Here is an 18637-nt window from a genome sequence, read left to right as displayed (position 1 = left end):
CATAGTGTCCCAGAGATTTTGATATATTGTATCAGTGTTCTCATTTTCCTCTAAGTAATTTTTTATTCTCTCCCTGATTTCTTCTACTATCCATTCATCATTCAATGGTATGTTATTTAGTCTCCAGGTGTTGGAGTAGCTTCTACTTTTTTTTTATCATTGATTTATACTTTCATTCTTTGATGATCTGATAGAATGCAAGTTAGAATTTCTATTTTTTTTTTGTATTTGCTAAGGGTAAGAGTTGCTTTGTGGCATAACATGTGGTCCATCTTACAGAAAGACCCATGTACTGCAGAGAAGAAAGTGTATTTTCTTGTTGATGGATGAAATATTCTATATATGTTCCCTAAGGTTAAATTACTGATTATTTTAGTTTCATAGCTTCTTTGTTTAGTTTTTATGTAGAAGATCCATCCAATGATGGGAGAGGTGTGTTAAAGTTACCCAGTGTTATTGTGTTGTGGTTATTTGATTCTTAAAATTGAGAGGGGTTTGTTCGATATATGTAGGTGCTTCATTATTTGGGGCATAAATATTTACAATTGTTATGTCTTGCTGGTGTATGATTCCCTTTAGCAGTATGAAACGTCCTTCTTTATCCCTTCTGACTACCTTTGGCTTGAAGTCCACTCTGCCTTATATGAGGATGGAAACCCCTGCTTGTTTACACAGTTCATATGAGAGATATGCTTTTTCCAACCTTTTACCTTTAGTATGTGGATATCTTTTCCTAGGAGGTGAGTCTCATGGAGACAGCATACTGTTGGGTCCTTTTAAAAATTCCAATCTGCCAGTCTGTGTCTTTTGATTGATGAGTTTAGGTCATAAACATTCAGGATTATTAATGAGACATGATTTGTGTTCCCAGTCAGTTTGGCTTATTTTTGGTTTTTAACTTGACTTACTTTCTCCTTTGAATGAACTTTCCTTTGGTGTAGTTCCTCTCTTCACTGGTTTTTAATTTTTTTTCTTCATTTCCTCCTCATGGAATATTTTGTTAAGAATATTCCGTAATGCAGGCTTTCTAGTTGTGAATTCTTTTAACTTTTGTTTTTCATGGAAGTTTTTTATTCCATCTTTAAATCAGAAGCTTAGTTTTTCTGGATATAAAATTCTTGGTAGGCATCCATTTTCTTTCAGAGCTTGATATATGTTGTTCCAGGACCTCTGGCATTGAGCACCTGGGATCTGAATTGGTTTCAACCTAGGAGTAATTTGATATTTTTCTTCACAATCTTTAAAATTCTATCCTATTCTGTGTGTTAGTCATTCTCATTTAATGTAAGTTGGTTTGGGTCTGCTGTAATTTTGTACATTTGGGGTCCTGAAAGCCTCTTGTAAGTGATTTTCCATTTTACTCTTTAGATTTGGGAAATTTTCTGATATTATGTTATTGAAAAGAGTGTGCATTCCTTTGGTTTGTATCTCTACACCTTCATCTACCCCTTTGGTCTTTTCATGTTATCCCATATTTCTTGGAAGTTCTCTTCATGGTTTCTTACCATCTTCTCTGTATAGTCAACTCTATTTTCAAGAGTATATATTTTGTCTTCATTATCTGAAGTTCTGTTTCCCAAGTAGTCTAATCTGCTGGTGATATTTTCTATTGAATTTTTAATTTGGTTTATTGTTCCTTCTTTTGGAGGATTTGTTTGATTCCTTTTTTATAATCTCTGCCTCTTCATTGATGTGATCTTTCACTTTCTGTATTTTATCTCCGATACTATCCTTTATTTCAAAGATCAGTTTAAGTATGTATCTTCTAAATTCCTTCTCTGACATTTTCTTCTACTGTGCTGTCTATGAATTCTATTGTTGGAACATTTTGGTTTGTTTGAGGCAATTTGTTCCCTTGTTTCTTCATATTGTTTGTGTGTCTTCTATTCTAGTGGTATGGATCTAAGGCAGTACAGTTTCTACACTGTAGTTTTATAGTGTCCCCACTTCTAGTACCTCACTGTGCTGGACAGAGCCTAGTTCTCTCTGGTTTCTCCAACCTGTGTCCACACCCTGGGAAAATGCCCCCAGTCTCTGGCTTTCCACAGGCTATCCAGACCCAGACACAATCTGATTGACCTGGGCTTCATTCAGATTCCCAGGCTCTGCCTCGCTGCAGTCCCAAGATCTCAGTGTTGTTCCAAGTGCAGAGAGACCACCAGGGATGCCCTCACACAAAGGAGCGACCTTGCAAAAAGGCAGCAAGATGGTGGTCTCTAGCACACCCAGCAGGAAGACCTTAATGCAGCCAGACCTGCACACACCCTGAAAATATATCTCCAGGCCCCAGCCAGTGTCTCCTGACTGAGGTGGCCATACCTTGAAATGGCAGCAGTGGTAATGAAAAACCTTCTGGCCCCTTGGTTCTGGACTCCCAGGCCCTGGCTGTTGGTGGCATCTGCATGTAACCAAAGCTGTGTTTACCCTAACAATGGACTTCAAGTGGGCAGTGGGCCATCCATGGGCAAATGGCAGGTGGTCTGTGGGCAAACAGTGGGCGAATGGCAGGCAGCAGGTGATGAGTAGGCAAAAGGCAGACAAACAGGGAAATGGCAGGCAATCGGTGGTGATCAGTGAGCAATCTTAATTCATTTTTCTAATCTCTACCTTAAATGGGAGTGTTTAATCCATTGATATTTAATATAGTTAGTGATAAGGTAGAACTTATTTCTACCATTTTTCAATGTTTTTGTATGTGTCTTGTTTACTTTTTCTCTATTACTGCCTTCTTTTTTTGAATAAATGTTTTTCTAGCACACCAGTGAAATTCCTATTTCATTTATCTTATAGTTTTTAAAAGCCATTTTCTTAGTAGTTACTCTGGGTATTACAACTAATATAGTAACTTATAAGATTTGGCTCACATTGGTGCCAACTAAATTTCAACAGTATATAAAAACTCCACCACTCTATAGTTCTGTTACCCCTCTTTTGTGCTACTATTGTCATGCCAATTTCATCAGTCTATAACCATCAATATGTCATCAAATTTCATCATTTCCATCAATATAAATTTATAATTATTGCTTCTTTGAGTACTTTTAAAATCAGATACAATTAAAAAGAGTTGCAGACAAGAAATACATTTAAGCATTTTTTTTTATATTTGCCTGTGTGGCTGCCTTTAGCAGTACACTTTCTTCATGTAAGCTTGTGTCACTTCTGCCTGGTGTTTATTCATTTTTGTCTGAAGGAATCCCTTTATTATTTTTTGTTGGGTAGTATGCTGTGGGAAAATTCTCATTGCTTTTCTCTATTTATTCTTAGTATTTGAAGGCCAGTTTCTTTTTCTGGATATACAATTTTTGATAGTTTTGTTTCAGCACTTTTAATATATCATGGCCTTGCCTTCCAATTATTTTGTTGTTTTCTTTCAAAGGATGTAACTAAAGGTTTATTTCATTTATTTTTTGCCATATTTTACCACATAATCATTACAGATTTTATGCCAATTTTGTTTCTTTTCTTTTTTGCAAAAACATGAGGTATTACCATTATGTGGATTTTTTAAATTGTGCTAGTATTATTTAAAAATCATTCATTACTTAACTGTCTTTGGTGCAAGATTAAGATGAACAGAATTCTGGTGAATATACGTGAATGCTGCAGTAACAATTATGCAGTGAAATATAGTATTCATTCTTATTTCTATGTTTATTTATAGATGTCTTTTCCAAGTAGTATACTAAATTCATTTGTTTCTCTCTGCTTTTATATCATTTAGACTCATAATTAGCTAAAAATTAATTTAAAATCTCCAATTAATTTCCTTTCTGGGGGCTATTATTTACATTATATTTCTGGAAACTGCTTAATTGAAACTTTGTTATAAATCTCTGCTCTTATTTAATGGATATGACTTAACTCTTCTACTTTTCTATTCTTTTAGTTATACTCTATGATATTAGATTCTGTTTTGAGGAAATGTTCTTTGCCTCAAATACTTAATGGATCTTGTTTTCATGCTTGCCTTTGAGTTACCCTACCTATGATGTTGGGTCTCTGTAGGATATATTGCTTCTTATTGTTTCAGGAATAGGAATGGGAAATATTCCTAGATAGTGTGCACCAAGAGCTGGACTTTTTATTTAATTATTAACATATTTTGAGGGCTTTTGTCACTTTTCACTAGAATCCTGGGTCATAGCCCCCATTTTTTACCCCAAATTCTCATGGCAATTGTTTCTATTGCTTGACAGTATTTGGTGGAGAGGAAAAAGAGCACTAGGATGTAGATCAGGGGTCACCCAGATGACTGCTTCAAATCCTATGCTTTTCATATGTTATATCTGTCTTCTGAGAAAGTATACTCCTACAACTTGGGACTGTAGTTTTCAGTTTTAATCTGCCAACATCTTCCTGTGGTTCAGGGAATGGTCAAAATATTGTACATGATAAATATTTAATGATATACCTTCTTGATATTGCATAATTGTTTTTTATAGGGGGATTTTGTATATTTTCAGGGATTTCACACAAAAAAAAGGAGGAAGAGGGAGAGCATTCTATGTATAGCCATAACCCAGTTCCCAGGCTTCAATTTGAATATGATATCTGTAGCTCAAAGACAAACTTCTGTTTAAATATATTCAATTCCTTATGAATCGGTCTGGGAATGGGTATTTGATTTCCAGACTTCTGTTTCTTTTTCCTACATCATATTTGCTTTTTTAATAAAATAATAATTTGAAAAGTCATTTTATCATCCACCCATAGAACAGTGCAATTTAGCATTGAAAATCTTACATTATCAGTAAAATTAGAAAGCCTCAGTGAATTAATAGAAACAGATAATAGCATTATACTTAAAGCAATACTTTAAATAGCATAAAGGAAGATTAGCTAATTATGCATAGTAATATAATATCTAAGGTTGACTACTTTTATAACTTCAGTTGATTATCATATGCTAAATTAAAAAAATGTTTTTATCAAAAGATTATCAATTATTTATGAGTAATAAAAATAACAAATAGCAAGTGCATATTAACTAGGTACATAGGACAAAATTATGTTCATTAATCTTCTAAGTTAAAGTGTAAAACAAGTTTCAATCAAGAAAGCAGTTCTTCAGAATCAAAGTAAAGCTCTTCATTCACCTGAAAATACTGACCAGTATTCCTGGAGAAAATCACATCTTGGTGCACCTATCTTTATGAAAAAGGTTGACATTTATCTTTGTAATTATATGAAACAAAGTAAAATTTAATATTTATTTGGTGTGCACTTTTTCTGGTTGATGGAAAGAATTAGTTGTCATGTTTTTGTTTCATTCTCAACATCTCATTCTTATGATATAGAAGTTTCTTAGAAATGTCTCTCTCATATTTTCATGTTGTACCCTACTCCAAAAGTAGCATTAGGTTTAGGGTTAGGTTTAGAGTTAGGCTAAGGAGAGCAGTAAGAATGAAGGAAAGAAGGACTGTGTAGAGGGAAAAGAGGGGTGGGAGGGGTGGGAGGGGTCTGAGGGGTGGGGGGGAGGGGAAAATATAATAAACATCATTACCCTATGTAAACGTAAAAAAAATAAGTAAATTAAAAAAAAAAAAAAAAAGATCAGGATGTAAAGGGAATTACTTGCTAATGTGGGAAAAAATGGAGGACTAAAGTTCTGGAGTTATTGATAATGTCAATGATCAGCTTTACTCCAATAAAATTGATTTATTCACAACATAGAAAAAAAAAAAAAAAGTATCATTTCAAGCACAGTTTCTATCAGTGTCAAAGGAAATGGGTAAGCAAAGTTCTCATTGTTAGAAAGGTTAGATGGGCCCTAGGAAAAAATAAAACTCTGGAAGAAATGTTTCTTGTGCCTTGTCTCAAATAGTCAAATCAAAAACTTTCAAATTTTCTACCTAGGTATGGTCAATAGCTTAATTCAATAATTATTCATAATTTTCATTCTCTCAATGTTTTTGTGAGAAAACTTCTGAATTATTCACCCTTATATTGTGAGTTGCTTAAAAGGTGGCCTTTGGATATAACAAAAGGTTAAAAAAAATACACTCTCAGACTATTCCAATGAGAGCTGAGTATAAAAACTGAAATAGTAGTTCTTTTCTTAATCTCTGAATTAAGAGCATAGATGTTTTTCTTTTCTTTTACTGATATTTATTTAGGGGGCACTGAAGTGGACCACTCTTACCTAACATTAATTTCCAATTTTTATTTCTATGGAATGTAAAATAAGCTTTAAATGTTATTGAGAATTGAAGGAAAATATACAGAAATAATTAGGATCTATTTCAAGAAAATATACATAAAAAGGAACTAGTGTTAATGCTATTAATTGAACAGATTTAGGTTCATGTAATTTTTTTCTCTCAGCAGAAAAAGTGATACATTAAAAATTATTTTATTTTGAAAACTGTATAATACATGACTCATTCATGTGGATATGAATTTAAGTGAATCCTTTATAGAAAAGAAGTACCAGATTTACTAGTTTTGGAGACAGTGCATTTGATTACAGGCTTAACAGAATTTGTCTTCAATAATGCCTTTGCAGACACTGATACCATTATATTCTATAAGTGATACATTTAGGGAACAAAACAAAGATAAGTAAGGAAAACAAGTTTATTAAGTGAACAACAATAAGAATCCAAAGTGTCCATTAACAATAGAATAAAACTTTAGTATTCAGAGTGATCATGTTATAATCAATTATGTCTACATGGAAAAAATATCTATGGTAAATGACTAAAGTAAAATAGTCTCCTACCTTGGTACAGGTTATATCTAAGTGTCTTTTGACAGAAACAGAAATAATAACCCAATAATAACTCAGGCCATAAAATTATTACTTATGAGTTCTACTTGGATATTTTAAAAGAAAATCATAGTCACAAAACTATATAGACTGGCTGTAGTACATTGTAACTGGCCAACTTTATCAGGAATTTCTAGTTTTACTGTGGTCTTGTAGATCTAAGAAGAATCTCATTGGCAGTTTAATTAAATTCTAACCAAGGATACCAATCCATGACTTTTTACTACTTTATTCTTAACCCAAGAAGAAAAAGCAAAAATGAAAAAAAAAAATCAATGTCTCCATCTGCTCTTAATCAAAACACTTCTACTTTGCCTATAACAATGCATAGACAAAACACTGCTTAGCATTTCATTAGCTAACTGAAATGTAATTACAGCAGTGGTCTAACACAAACAAGGCAACTTTGGCACCTTTAAAGCACAGTAAACTCAAAACATTGCCTTGCAATATTAACATCTTGAAATTGTGTTAATTCCCTCTGCTGCACAGACTTTCAATATCAATGCCCACAAATGAATTTTCATAGTTTCTTATTCTGTCTTCCCCTTCAAATTTAACACTCAGAATCTTATTTTGTATAATTTATCTTGTGTCAGTTTCTATATATACACATGCAAAATGTAGTGGAGAATTGAAGTTATTTTCTGGATAATCCCAGCCAAAAAATGGCCTTAGTTGCCTAGATATTTCAGATGAAGTTGTGTTGCTTTTAGTTTGAATTATAAAGACAATTATTGCACATCTCTATTTTACATGCATAGGCAGATCTTTAGTATTCAGAGTGTGGAAAAGTGCTGAGAAGGGTGATTTCAAAATGAAAGGAAGAAATCTATTTTAAAGGGAAGTAAAAATTTAAATTTATGGTTATTATTTTGGCTTAAAGTTAGAAAACTTTTTATTTTTAATATTTCATTAACATTTAAGTGATTACATTGATTTTCCCAGTATATAAATTAAAGTAGAAACCATATAGCAGCAAAATTGGGTCGATGTTGATGATTAACACAGGAAAAATTCATAGCCTGAGATACAGTCAGTTTTACTGTGAATACATAAGAGATGCAATGCTTGCCAAGAAATTCTTATGGCTGAGGCATGTCACATGGTAATGCTATTCAGAATGCAATAATGAATGCCTTTCCACTATAATAACACCTATTCTAATCCCCTCATTCTAAACTGAACATAAATATAAAGGATATTAAGAATATATTTGAGATGTCAATGAAATAAAATGTTGTCATGGGATAATGGTCTCCTGCTGCTTCATAAAATACCAAGCCAAAGGCAAGACTTACATTTTCAGAGTACAAGACATTAATCCCATGACAGTGTTTTATTGCAGTGATCGTATTTCTATTATAAAAAATGAGCATGTATATTTAATCAATTCATTTGATGGATGCTGATGTAGTAAATTGACAATGGTTTATCATCATTATAAAATTGTTGTTTTTATAAGCAGTTTATCAAAGCAAATACAGATGGTTTAGGAAATTGAACTGGGGGTTAGGGAGGTAGTAGGGGCTTTTGAATAGTTGGAGGTTGGGTTTGCTTAGGAGAGTAGTACTTAATGTAACAATCAAGGGACAGTATGATTGGCATACCCCAAATGGTATACATAATATTATTGTTAATATTATAGTTCCACATTTTGACTTTTTGACAGGCAAAACATAATAATTAAATATAATTACTTGAGCAAAAAACACAATGACACACAGAACGTTGAACTCTTTCTCAGTGTTTTACTAAAGCATTTACAAAGCTAGCTTTGTTTCTTTGAATAATGATTGCCGAACAATGGTTGATGTCTGGCAAGAATATCACTCTCTATTTCTAGGTACTGCTATAACAAAACATAGATCCATTTTTACAGATAGTTTGAGAAACTCATGGAAGTTCAACCATGTAAGCAAAACCAAAAATCAAGCCTGGTTCCCAATGGAAAATGGAAACCATTGCTTTCTTTCTCCTGTAGAAAATGCATTAATACTAGACTAATAGGAGATATTCAGTAAATGTGTTAAATGGTTGTGCTTTATTTACTTATTTATTTATTAAATATCTGAAATAGGTCTTAGGTTTGCTTTGAGGGTCTAATTTTTAAAAATAGAGTGCAATCAGTAAAATTAATTTATTTTTCCCAAAGGAAGACAAGATTTCACATGCCATTTTTATCACATTTATTGGCTGTCAATATAAGTGAATTTCTTATTTTAAAGACCTGTTACCATCTTGTCTATAGGTGCTATGAAGCCAATAAATCTGAAAACTAAAAGCTTACTCTTCTTCAAAATACAAATATTAAGTAACTGAAAAAAATATTTTTTATAAAAACGCAAGTAGTCAAGCACATATATCCTTTGGGTCATTGAGGAAAAAATTCAGAATATTCAAATGTGCAATAAGATGACATCTGGAAAATGCTGGCAGACGAGATATGGCTGATTGTTGCATTGTTCATCATGATGCTTTACTTAGGCACTTGACTGTCAGCTTAGTTTTTGTGTGGGAAGATCTAGAATTATTATAACATTATTTTATACATTAATTACAAATCTTTTTATGAAAATTTCATTATGAACTGTATTTTTTCATGATTATATATCGTATTAGTGCACTAAAGTTACATAACAAAATAACACATACTGGGAAACTTAGACAACAGAAATTTATTTTTTGGTGGTTTGAGAAGCTAGAAGTCTGAGACCAAGGTGATGACAGGTTTGGTTTCTCCTGAGGCCTCTCTTACTTTCAAGATGGCCTTCTTGCTGTGTCCTCCCACATATCCTTTCCTCTTGTCTTTGTGCCTTAATTTCTCTTTTTAGTCATGTGTAGTGGCTCATGCCTGTAATTCCAATGACTCAGGAGGCTGAGGCAAGAAGATCACAAGTTTGAGGCCAGTCTCAGCAATTTATTGAGGCCCTAAGCAAATGACTTAGTGAGATCCTATCTTAAAAAAAAAAAAAAAAAAAAAAAAAAGAAGGATAAAAAGAACTGGGGATGTAGCTCAGTGGTAAAGTGCTGCTTAGTTTTAATCCCTAGTACCAGAAAAAAAAATCCATACATATATATTTTTTTCTGTAAGGATGCTGAACAGATTGGATTAAGGTCCCAACCATATGACCTCATTTAACCTCAATCACACTTCAAAAACCTATTTCAAAATATGGTCATATTCTAAGGTATTTTTATTTAGGACTTCAACCTAGGCATGGAATACATTATCCATCCCATAACACATGACAATGAGATTTCCTTTGAATTCTTTTGTCATCATAATCAATATGGAGTATTCAGTGGTTGCCCCAAAATAGCTACAGAGTTAATAACAAAGCCATAATAATATATCATTTTCAAAAACATGAAATAATGATTCTTTGTTCCAAGGGCGCTGTCATTTTTATTCTATACCACAACTCAAATTACATCATTGTAGTGTCATCTTATATTGATAAGGCAAGTCTATGTGTATTGAATTCCTTCCATTCTAGGCTTTATCTTTCCTATAAGGAGTAAGTTCCTTGAGAAAGGACACTATGGTTCATATAAGCATGTTTGCATGTTACACATAGCACAGAGCCTGGGCACTCTATAAATATTGGGGAAATGAGTGGATGGATGGATTGGTAGTTGAAATAATTTGCAAGTCCCTTATGAGTGTAGAACTGGAATTTAAATACTATATGCCTGAACTTATTCCTGATGAGAAATTATGAAACAGAACACCATTTTTAGTGTCCATAAAAATCTAGTTTTAAAAATATGACCACCAAACACACTTAAGAAACAGTTTGTAACATGACTACCAACCCAAACCATTGAGCAGAAAAAAATTTATTATTTTCTAATAAATTTACACTGTGTTGAAATCCAGGTAGATTATTATATATATTTCCAGGTACATTTTTATATATATTTCCTCACTAAATATCTCCTGTCTGGGGCAAGGGGAACGCTATGAACATATGACACATACATAGTTCCAGCTAGTCTGTAAATACTCAGTAGTTTGGGTTGACAAGCCAGGATTTGTATTTATATTATTAAATTTCTGCTCCGTTGTTCACTGAATATAAATGTCTCTGAGTGCAACTTTGTGCTTAGTCTTTACAGATATTTCCTCATCTCAAGAAAATACCTGTATTTTATGTTTAACAAGAAAAATTTTTAAATATGTAGATAATGTATGATATATTGTAAAAAAAATTAGAAAATGGAGACAAATAAAAGGAAAAAAGCAACTGTTGTTGTCTGCTTCCTAATGACAACTACTGATAGCATTTGTTAAAGAAATACCCCAACATTTATTTATACTTAAATATGTGTGTTTGTTAAATCCAAATCAATGTGGAAATCATTCTATGTGTCTCAGATTCATATGAATCTCCAAAGAATTCGCAATAATAGTATGTATTGGTACTACCAGTACCAGTGAGCCACTGGTTACCCATGCAGGACTTCCCAAATGTTATATTAACATAAGGTTTATTTGCCTGTAGCCAACAACCATGCGCTAAGGATGTATCGTATAAAAGAGTTCTCTTTTGAAGAATCCAAGGGAAACAATTCCTTTGAGAGGATTGTTGGAGTGCTGTCTGATCCTCAAGGAAGTGTCCACTTAATCTCCAGCTAAACAAGAGGGTTGTTCACGAAACCTGGGTCTATAATATCAGAGAAGGACCTCATTTAAAATACCCAGCACTTATTGGAATGGGTCAGAGTAAAAAAGCACATGAGTGTTTCCATGGACATGGTGTGGGCTGTCTATCACTTAGAGATATAGGCACCCACATACCCCGAGAAATTCCCTTATTTCTTTCAGTTTGCTTATATTCACTCTTATCTCTTTGTCTCTGTTTTAGCATATATATATATATATATATATATATATTTTGCATATATATATATATGCATAAACTACCTTCCATTTCCCTCCTGCCTCTCTCCAAAAGTGATCCCTATTCTAAAATTTGGAGGTATTATTCATGTCTACAGGTCTGTACATTTTAGATAGAATAAGCAATTTACTTTCTTTGTTGCTGTGTTTTAGCTACTAATTTTTTTCTTTACACCTTTTGTATAACATTGTGTTTTTTAAATACATTAATTTAGCAACTGCTTTTTTGTCAACATCATATATTATATATTATAGAGAAAACTACGTTGATGATTATAGATCTAGGTCATTCATTTTAACTGTTATCTAACACAAAATTGTATGATTAAACCTCAAATAATCCTACTACAAATGGACAATTAGTTACAAATCTTTTATTTTTTTTTTAATTACAAACAGTGTTTCAATGAACAGTCTACACCTTTCTTTAGAATATAAGAGCTTCCCAGGGTACGGTACCTACAACAATTGAGTCATAGAAGTATGCATAATGGACTTTACTACCTACTATCAAATTGTTCTCAAAAGTGGTTATGTAATTTGAAGGGCAATGTTCAGAAATTCCTGCTCATCCTAAATTTTGCCAAAACTTAGTTGAAAGAGATTTAAATTACTTCACCAGTATATGAAATGGGGTCCTAATGTTTTAATATGAATTCTCTTGTTACTCCCATAGTGGTGAATCTTGAATATACTTTCTTTCTTTTGAAGTCCTCTTCAGTGAATACCTGACCATATCTTGTGTTATGTGTTCTACTGTATTGTTCAACTTTTTCTAACTAATTTGATGTTTTTAATTTAAATTCAACTGTTGCCCCAAATTTCCCCCCAAAATTTGTTTAGTTTTTATTTTCCTTAGGCTCTTTTTTCATGTACGAGTATTTTTAAGTTTAGTGTATTCTTTCCTTCAAGTATTCTGAATTTTTATATCTTATTTTAAAAAGTCCTTTTCTATCTTGATAGCCTAAATATATTCTCCTATATTTTCTTGAGAAAACCCTACAGTTTTGATTTTCACATTTTGGTCATTAACCCATCTGGAATATTTTATTTTTGTTTGGAGTATAATGAAAGGATTTAATTTTATTATTTTTTAATATGAAATATAAATAATCATAGCATAATTTCATTACCTATTCTTTTACAACATATTTGTACTACTACATCTGTCATATACCAAACATCTAATCCATTTCTCTACTTAGTTCCTTATTTTTCTGTTTCTGTTCTAATCCTTCAATGATTTAATAATTATGGTTCTATTGTGTGTTTTTGAATGAGGCATAGGAAATCTCCTCCTCTAGTTTATCATGTACAACATGATCGTATCTCTTCTATTTTCCTCTTTATATATTTTAAGATCAATCTATCAAATTCTATAAATACTCGTTGGAATTTTGGTTTGTGTTACAAGTTTGTAGACAATAGGGAATAATTGTTATCTCAAATCTGCTCTCCATTTTATTATATCTTTTGTCCTGCAATGAAATTATATACATTTCTTTTTAAAATTCATGCTGGTTACTGTGTAGCTATACTAATGTTTACTATAATTGATATCATATCCAGTAAAGTTTTTAATATCCTAATGGTCTTTATAGTTTGTAGTCTCTTAATAGTCTTGATAGTTTGTAGATTAACTTGTATTTCTATGTGTACTTTATAAATTACTTACATGTTTATTTCTATAAACATATCCAGGTAATCTTGAAAAGAATGTTGATAATGAGCATCCTTACATTATTCTCTGAATAAAAGGAGATTCTTCTAATGTTTTGCAACTAAATACATTTGTGTACTATAGATTTAGGTCAGGTGTATTTTCCTTAGTTAAAAAACAATTCTAGAAATCTTAGTTTGATAAGTTTTAAGATGCATTTGTTCTTAGACTTAACAATTTGTGTTTTTATTCATCAGTTAGGGACATGATTTATTTTTCTCTAAACTGTTACTGCGATAACGAATTGATAATATTTAAAGGTTGAACTATCTTTGTTTTATACTGTATTTATCATGATTTATTTTCCTTAGATTGCTGAAATACACCTTACATTTTAAAGTTTCTGAAATATAAGAGTCAGTGTTTATAGCTTTTAAAATCCTTTTTGTGGGTTTTAATTCTTATTACCAATAAAATTCCAATTACAGTCCCCTTAAATTTTCATTTTATTTATTTATTTGTTTGTTATTTAATTTTTGCCTTCCCAACTGTACCTCATCTTTTATCAGTACTGCCAACACAACTCTTTTATAATATTATCATTTTTGGTCTACTTATATCACTCTGTAGTTCTCAATATATTTGTAATATTACATTTTTCAATATGCTTTAAGAAACAGCCTAGGGGCCTGGTAGTATGGCTCAGTAGTAGAATGCTTCCCTAGCATGCATGGGCTTGTTCCCTGAAGCACAAAAAATAAAATTAAAAATTAATTGAAAAAAACCTATTTGGGGATTTGATTTTATGTTTTCTCAATCTTAGCATCTTTGTCATTTTAGGGAAATCAAATATATCCTCTTTCTTATTTTATTTTACTTTAAAAAATCTTATTGTTCAAGTGCTATGTAATGATTTTAGGTTTCACTACTTCAAAAAGTTTTACTTTAAATTTTTTGAAGATTATCTAAAATAAGTTATAACAACTTGAACAAGCTTAAGTATTTAAAATAAGATTAAGTATTTAAAATAATTTTTGCCACATAATAAATGTATTCAAGTTACAATTATACAAAAAATTACAGCTGTTTTAAGTGCCTATTACTAATTATTTTAGTCTTTATAAGATGTTTAAAATTAAATTGTTTTTATGTCTCCCCCCATTTCCTCCATAATTAAAATAAAACCTGGTTGTTTAGATGCAGAACAATCTTATTAATTTTTAAGTAATCTTAGTCTTCTTAATGAAATGATTGTTTTTAACATTCTGTATTGGTTTTTACAAGCATATTAAAAGTTTTAAATTAATTTTAGCTTTTATGAATTCTGTTTTTTAACAATATTTCTATTTGGATATGGATATCGATCCTAAATGGGATTTCCTATGTTCTTATTCTCCACATTTTAAGGAAATTCCAAATTCTGACTTTATTTTTCCTCTGTAGTTACAAGACATATATGTGTGTGTGTGTGTGTGTGTGTGTGTGTGTGTGTGTATACATATATATGTATAACATTTTCTGTGGTCTTAACTACTCATAGAAATGAAAAAAAATTCTTCTTCAAATATAAACCAAATGAAAGGATCAAAAAGAGGAAAAAAATCCTAAGGAAGAACTTAGGTGCTCAAAGCTAAGAAACTTGCATTTCTCAGGTGAACAAAACAACTAAATTATACATATGCACACATATATATACATATATGTACATTTATATTTTTTTTCTCTCCATCTCCATCTCAGCATTATGTTCCATTCAGATTCATAGTTGTGAGCTCTCCCTACAAAACAGACTTCAGTCCACCCATTCCTCTCCATCCTCTATGCTCCTCTGGGTCAAGTCACCATCAGTTTTCATCTTAATATCTATAGTAGCCTCAGAGGGATTTATCCATTTCTACTTTTGGCCCTCTTCAAGTCAATTCATTCTCCACTATTGGACAAATAATTTAGTTCACTAAGTGAAATATTAACCTAGAAGTAGTTCCTTCATTCTGAGTAGAGAAGTAGAGGGGATTTTGACATAACTGTGGACTTTTGCAAGGATAAAAAGAGCATTCCACACAAGGATAAAAGGCTCTTTTAAAAGTAACTTGTCTCCTGAGTAATGTCCATTTGAATAGCGATATGTACAGTTGACGAACTCTACAACTCAAACCTTGTAGCACTTAGAGTAAGCCATAAAGTTTGGATATTTTTAAGTGGACTGTATACTGATAATTTCTTGTTTATGTATATTATTACTTCTCATTGTTCAAAGTTGCTTTTCCTTTATTATCTCCTTATCCTTTTATTTGACTCAGTGGTTACTCTTACATAACTGTAAACCCCTTGAGAATTGGGATAGTATTTTATTTCTGTGTTTTCATCATTGATCTAATAATAAATGTTGTATAAGCACACCAGTTGATCAATTGGTAAGGCTAAAATGGAGCTGTAGGTTCAAAAGATCACTAAAAGAGAAAAAGTAATTATAATTTGAAATAACATATTATTTTGAGAGTAGGGGACATATTACACTGGAGCAAATATGTTTGCAATAGCCACTGAATCACGGTTTTAGTCTTTACAAAAATGAAAAATGTTTCCTCCAGTGCTTTCAATAAAATTTAATGGATGATATCAGAGCAACTCAATTAGGCCAACTTGTCTGAATATATAAAATAGTCAATGTGATAGTTAAATATAGACCTTGGTTCTGACACTAAAATCAATAATAAACAAGGCATCATTTTTCTCATTTACTCTCCTTCAAACCTAGAAGATTATAATTTTTAATATAATTTTGACAGAAAGGTCAATTGTTTAGGTTAAATTCATTAGCAATCAACATCCGAAGCAGCAATAATACTTCATTACCAAAAGATTTTAATTTCAGTGTAGTTTAATCACTTACCATCTTTGTGAATTTAGTCAATGGATTTGTCCTCAGTTTCCTAATAGGAATTCCGAATAATTTTGTCTGCTTCATGAACTCCATATAAGGTTAAATGAAATAATGTCTGTGAAAGCATTTATACACTTAGCAGCATTTCCAGAGAAAAATCAGTTTTTAACCCCACAAGCCAATTTCATTTTAATAATTCTGAATTCTTATTTTAGTCTATAAAATAAACAAGTCTTTTTGTGAAATGTATTTTCTGAATAAAAACACCTTTCTTTCTTCTAACTAAGAAATTTGCTTTCACATAACCTTTCATCTGCTAACTAGGCCATTCTAACAATCAACAAGAACAAATAATTTAATTAGAACAAAAACCATAACAATAGCCTCTTCCTTTGCTTCAGGTAAAGTTGTAAAAGAGCTTATGTTAGATTTTCTATGCAGATTAGGACCCTACTAAAAGGTTGGCATTCTGTTATATTCGGATGATTGTTTTGCACAGATTGGACTGAGAGCAGCCAAATACATGTGACCATGGAGACAATGGTTTCTTGAACTTCTGTTCCCAGCATGGTGCCTCAAAAGTGGTGAATGCACTGTATAAACAGCTGCCCAAATACGCTTGATATGACTAAAGATACAAACACAATTACGGTTTGTCAGTGATGTTTTTTCTTTTTGCTGCAATTCTAGTCAAAAAGGTGGAATCTTGAAAGGGAAGAGAGAGTGCAGGGATGAGCTCGCTTCTGTTCCCCCATCTCACACAGGCGTAGACTTGAGGATCAGTCTTGATGGTTGTGTAAGCTACAAGCAAGCTTTCTGTGGCTTCTCTCACAAATGGTCACCCCACTCTAGCATTCTCTCTCTCTCTTTTTTTTTTTTAATACTAAAATTGAACCTGGAGGTGTTAACCACTGAGTTACATCTCACTCCATTGTAATGAGATAAGGAAATAATAGGAATTGCTATAGTTGTGTGTTATGTAGTAATAATGAGCTGTATTTGGTATTAACCTGGCTTTGTAAAACTAAAATAAAGGCACCTGGTGACAAACTTGCTGTGTGGCAGGAAGACACTCCTGAACAATGCTGATATGAACCTTTATGATTTGAGTGGTGGCTCCTAGTATAGTCGTGTTCTGGTCTTTATCAATGAAGACCAAAGCATGACTGGGCTGAAAATCACTACTTAAACCCCTGGACTTTTGGAGCAAACTGTCAGCAGCACCATGACCAGAAGATTCCATGGCGCTCTGTCTCTTGACTGCCCCGGCTGCTGTCCACTCCATCACTAATTGCTGATGGACCGTTGTCACCGAGGCCAGATGACTGACCACCTCTCCCACAGTGACGACTGCCACCCAGACTCCGAATTATCGCACACCCGAGGACATCCAAAGACATCCGAGGAGTTGAGAGAGGCTATGATTGAGAAGAATCCCCTCAGTCTTGCTGACTGACTTCTTGGCTAAGAGACGTTGCATTGAGTAAGTCCATGGGGATTGGACTCTAAGTGAACCAGGGAGTGAATCTTCAATGTATTTGTGACTTGCTATTATTAGGAATGTTGAGTGTGCATTGCATGAATAAAATCCACTTGTTGGAACCAAACTTGGTTCCTCTCTTACTCAATGCTCACGTCACTCTCTGCCCCCGAACTTCTTAATTTTTATTTTGAGACAGGGACTCCCCAAGTGGCTTAGGGCCTCACTAAGTTAATGAGGCCGGTCTGGAACTTGTGGTCCTCTTGCCTCAGCCTCCCATGTCCTGGAGTTATGGAGTTATGAACTTTCACACCCTGCTCCAGCACTCTTGATTGATGTTAATGTGTTATATGACTACTGCTGGTATGGCATACAGCTTTCTGACCTTCTACTTTTAATCTGTGGTTAAGAGTGGGTTTCTTACAAGCAACTTATATGTAGGTCTTTTCCTTTTAGTCGTCCTGGCAATCTTTACCATTGAATTGGGATACTGAGACTATATACATTTTAAGTAATTATTAATATGATTGGGCTTAATTATACCATATTCATCCTCCATTTGTTCTTTGCTCTTTTTCATTCTTTTTTACTTATCTTTAAACTAATTTTGAATTATTTGGGCATTTCTATCATTCATTTCAATTCTCTTGTTAGTTTATCAACTGCAACTCTTTTGTTACTGATGCTCTTGCTATATGGTTATAGTTTACATCTTTAGTCTTTAACAGTTAATTTTCAAGTAACAGTATAATGTTTCACATACAATACAAAATCACTGTACTTCTGTTCCTCTTCTGGCCTCTGTGTTATTCTTGACATAAATTTTATTTCTACATTGATAATAATTCACACAAATATATTATTATTTTTATTGTAAATAGCTAGTTGCCTTCTTCAGGGATTTAAATAATAAGCACAAAAATATTTTACATTTA

The 18637-nt window shown here is 32.5% G+C and overlaps 1 protein-coding gene across 4 annotated transcripts in view; it reads left to right on the top strand.

Moving 5' to 3' along the window:
* The window catches only part of Tmem232 (transmembrane protein 232), a 266848-nt gene that overhangs the window by 204222 nt on the left and 43989 nt on the right, over positions 1 to 18637 (top strand). The window lies entirely within an intron of this gene.

This window comes from Sciurus carolinensis, chromosome 6, assembly GCF_902686445.1.
Source record: "Sciurus carolinensis chromosome 6, mSciCar1.2, whole genome shotgun sequence".
Taxonomy (NCBI): Eukaryota; Metazoa; Chordata; class Mammalia; order Rodentia; family Sciuridae; genus Sciurus; species Sciurus carolinensis.
Note: the sequence above shows the minus strand (reverse complement) of the source record. Positions and strands in the feature narration are given on the sequence as shown.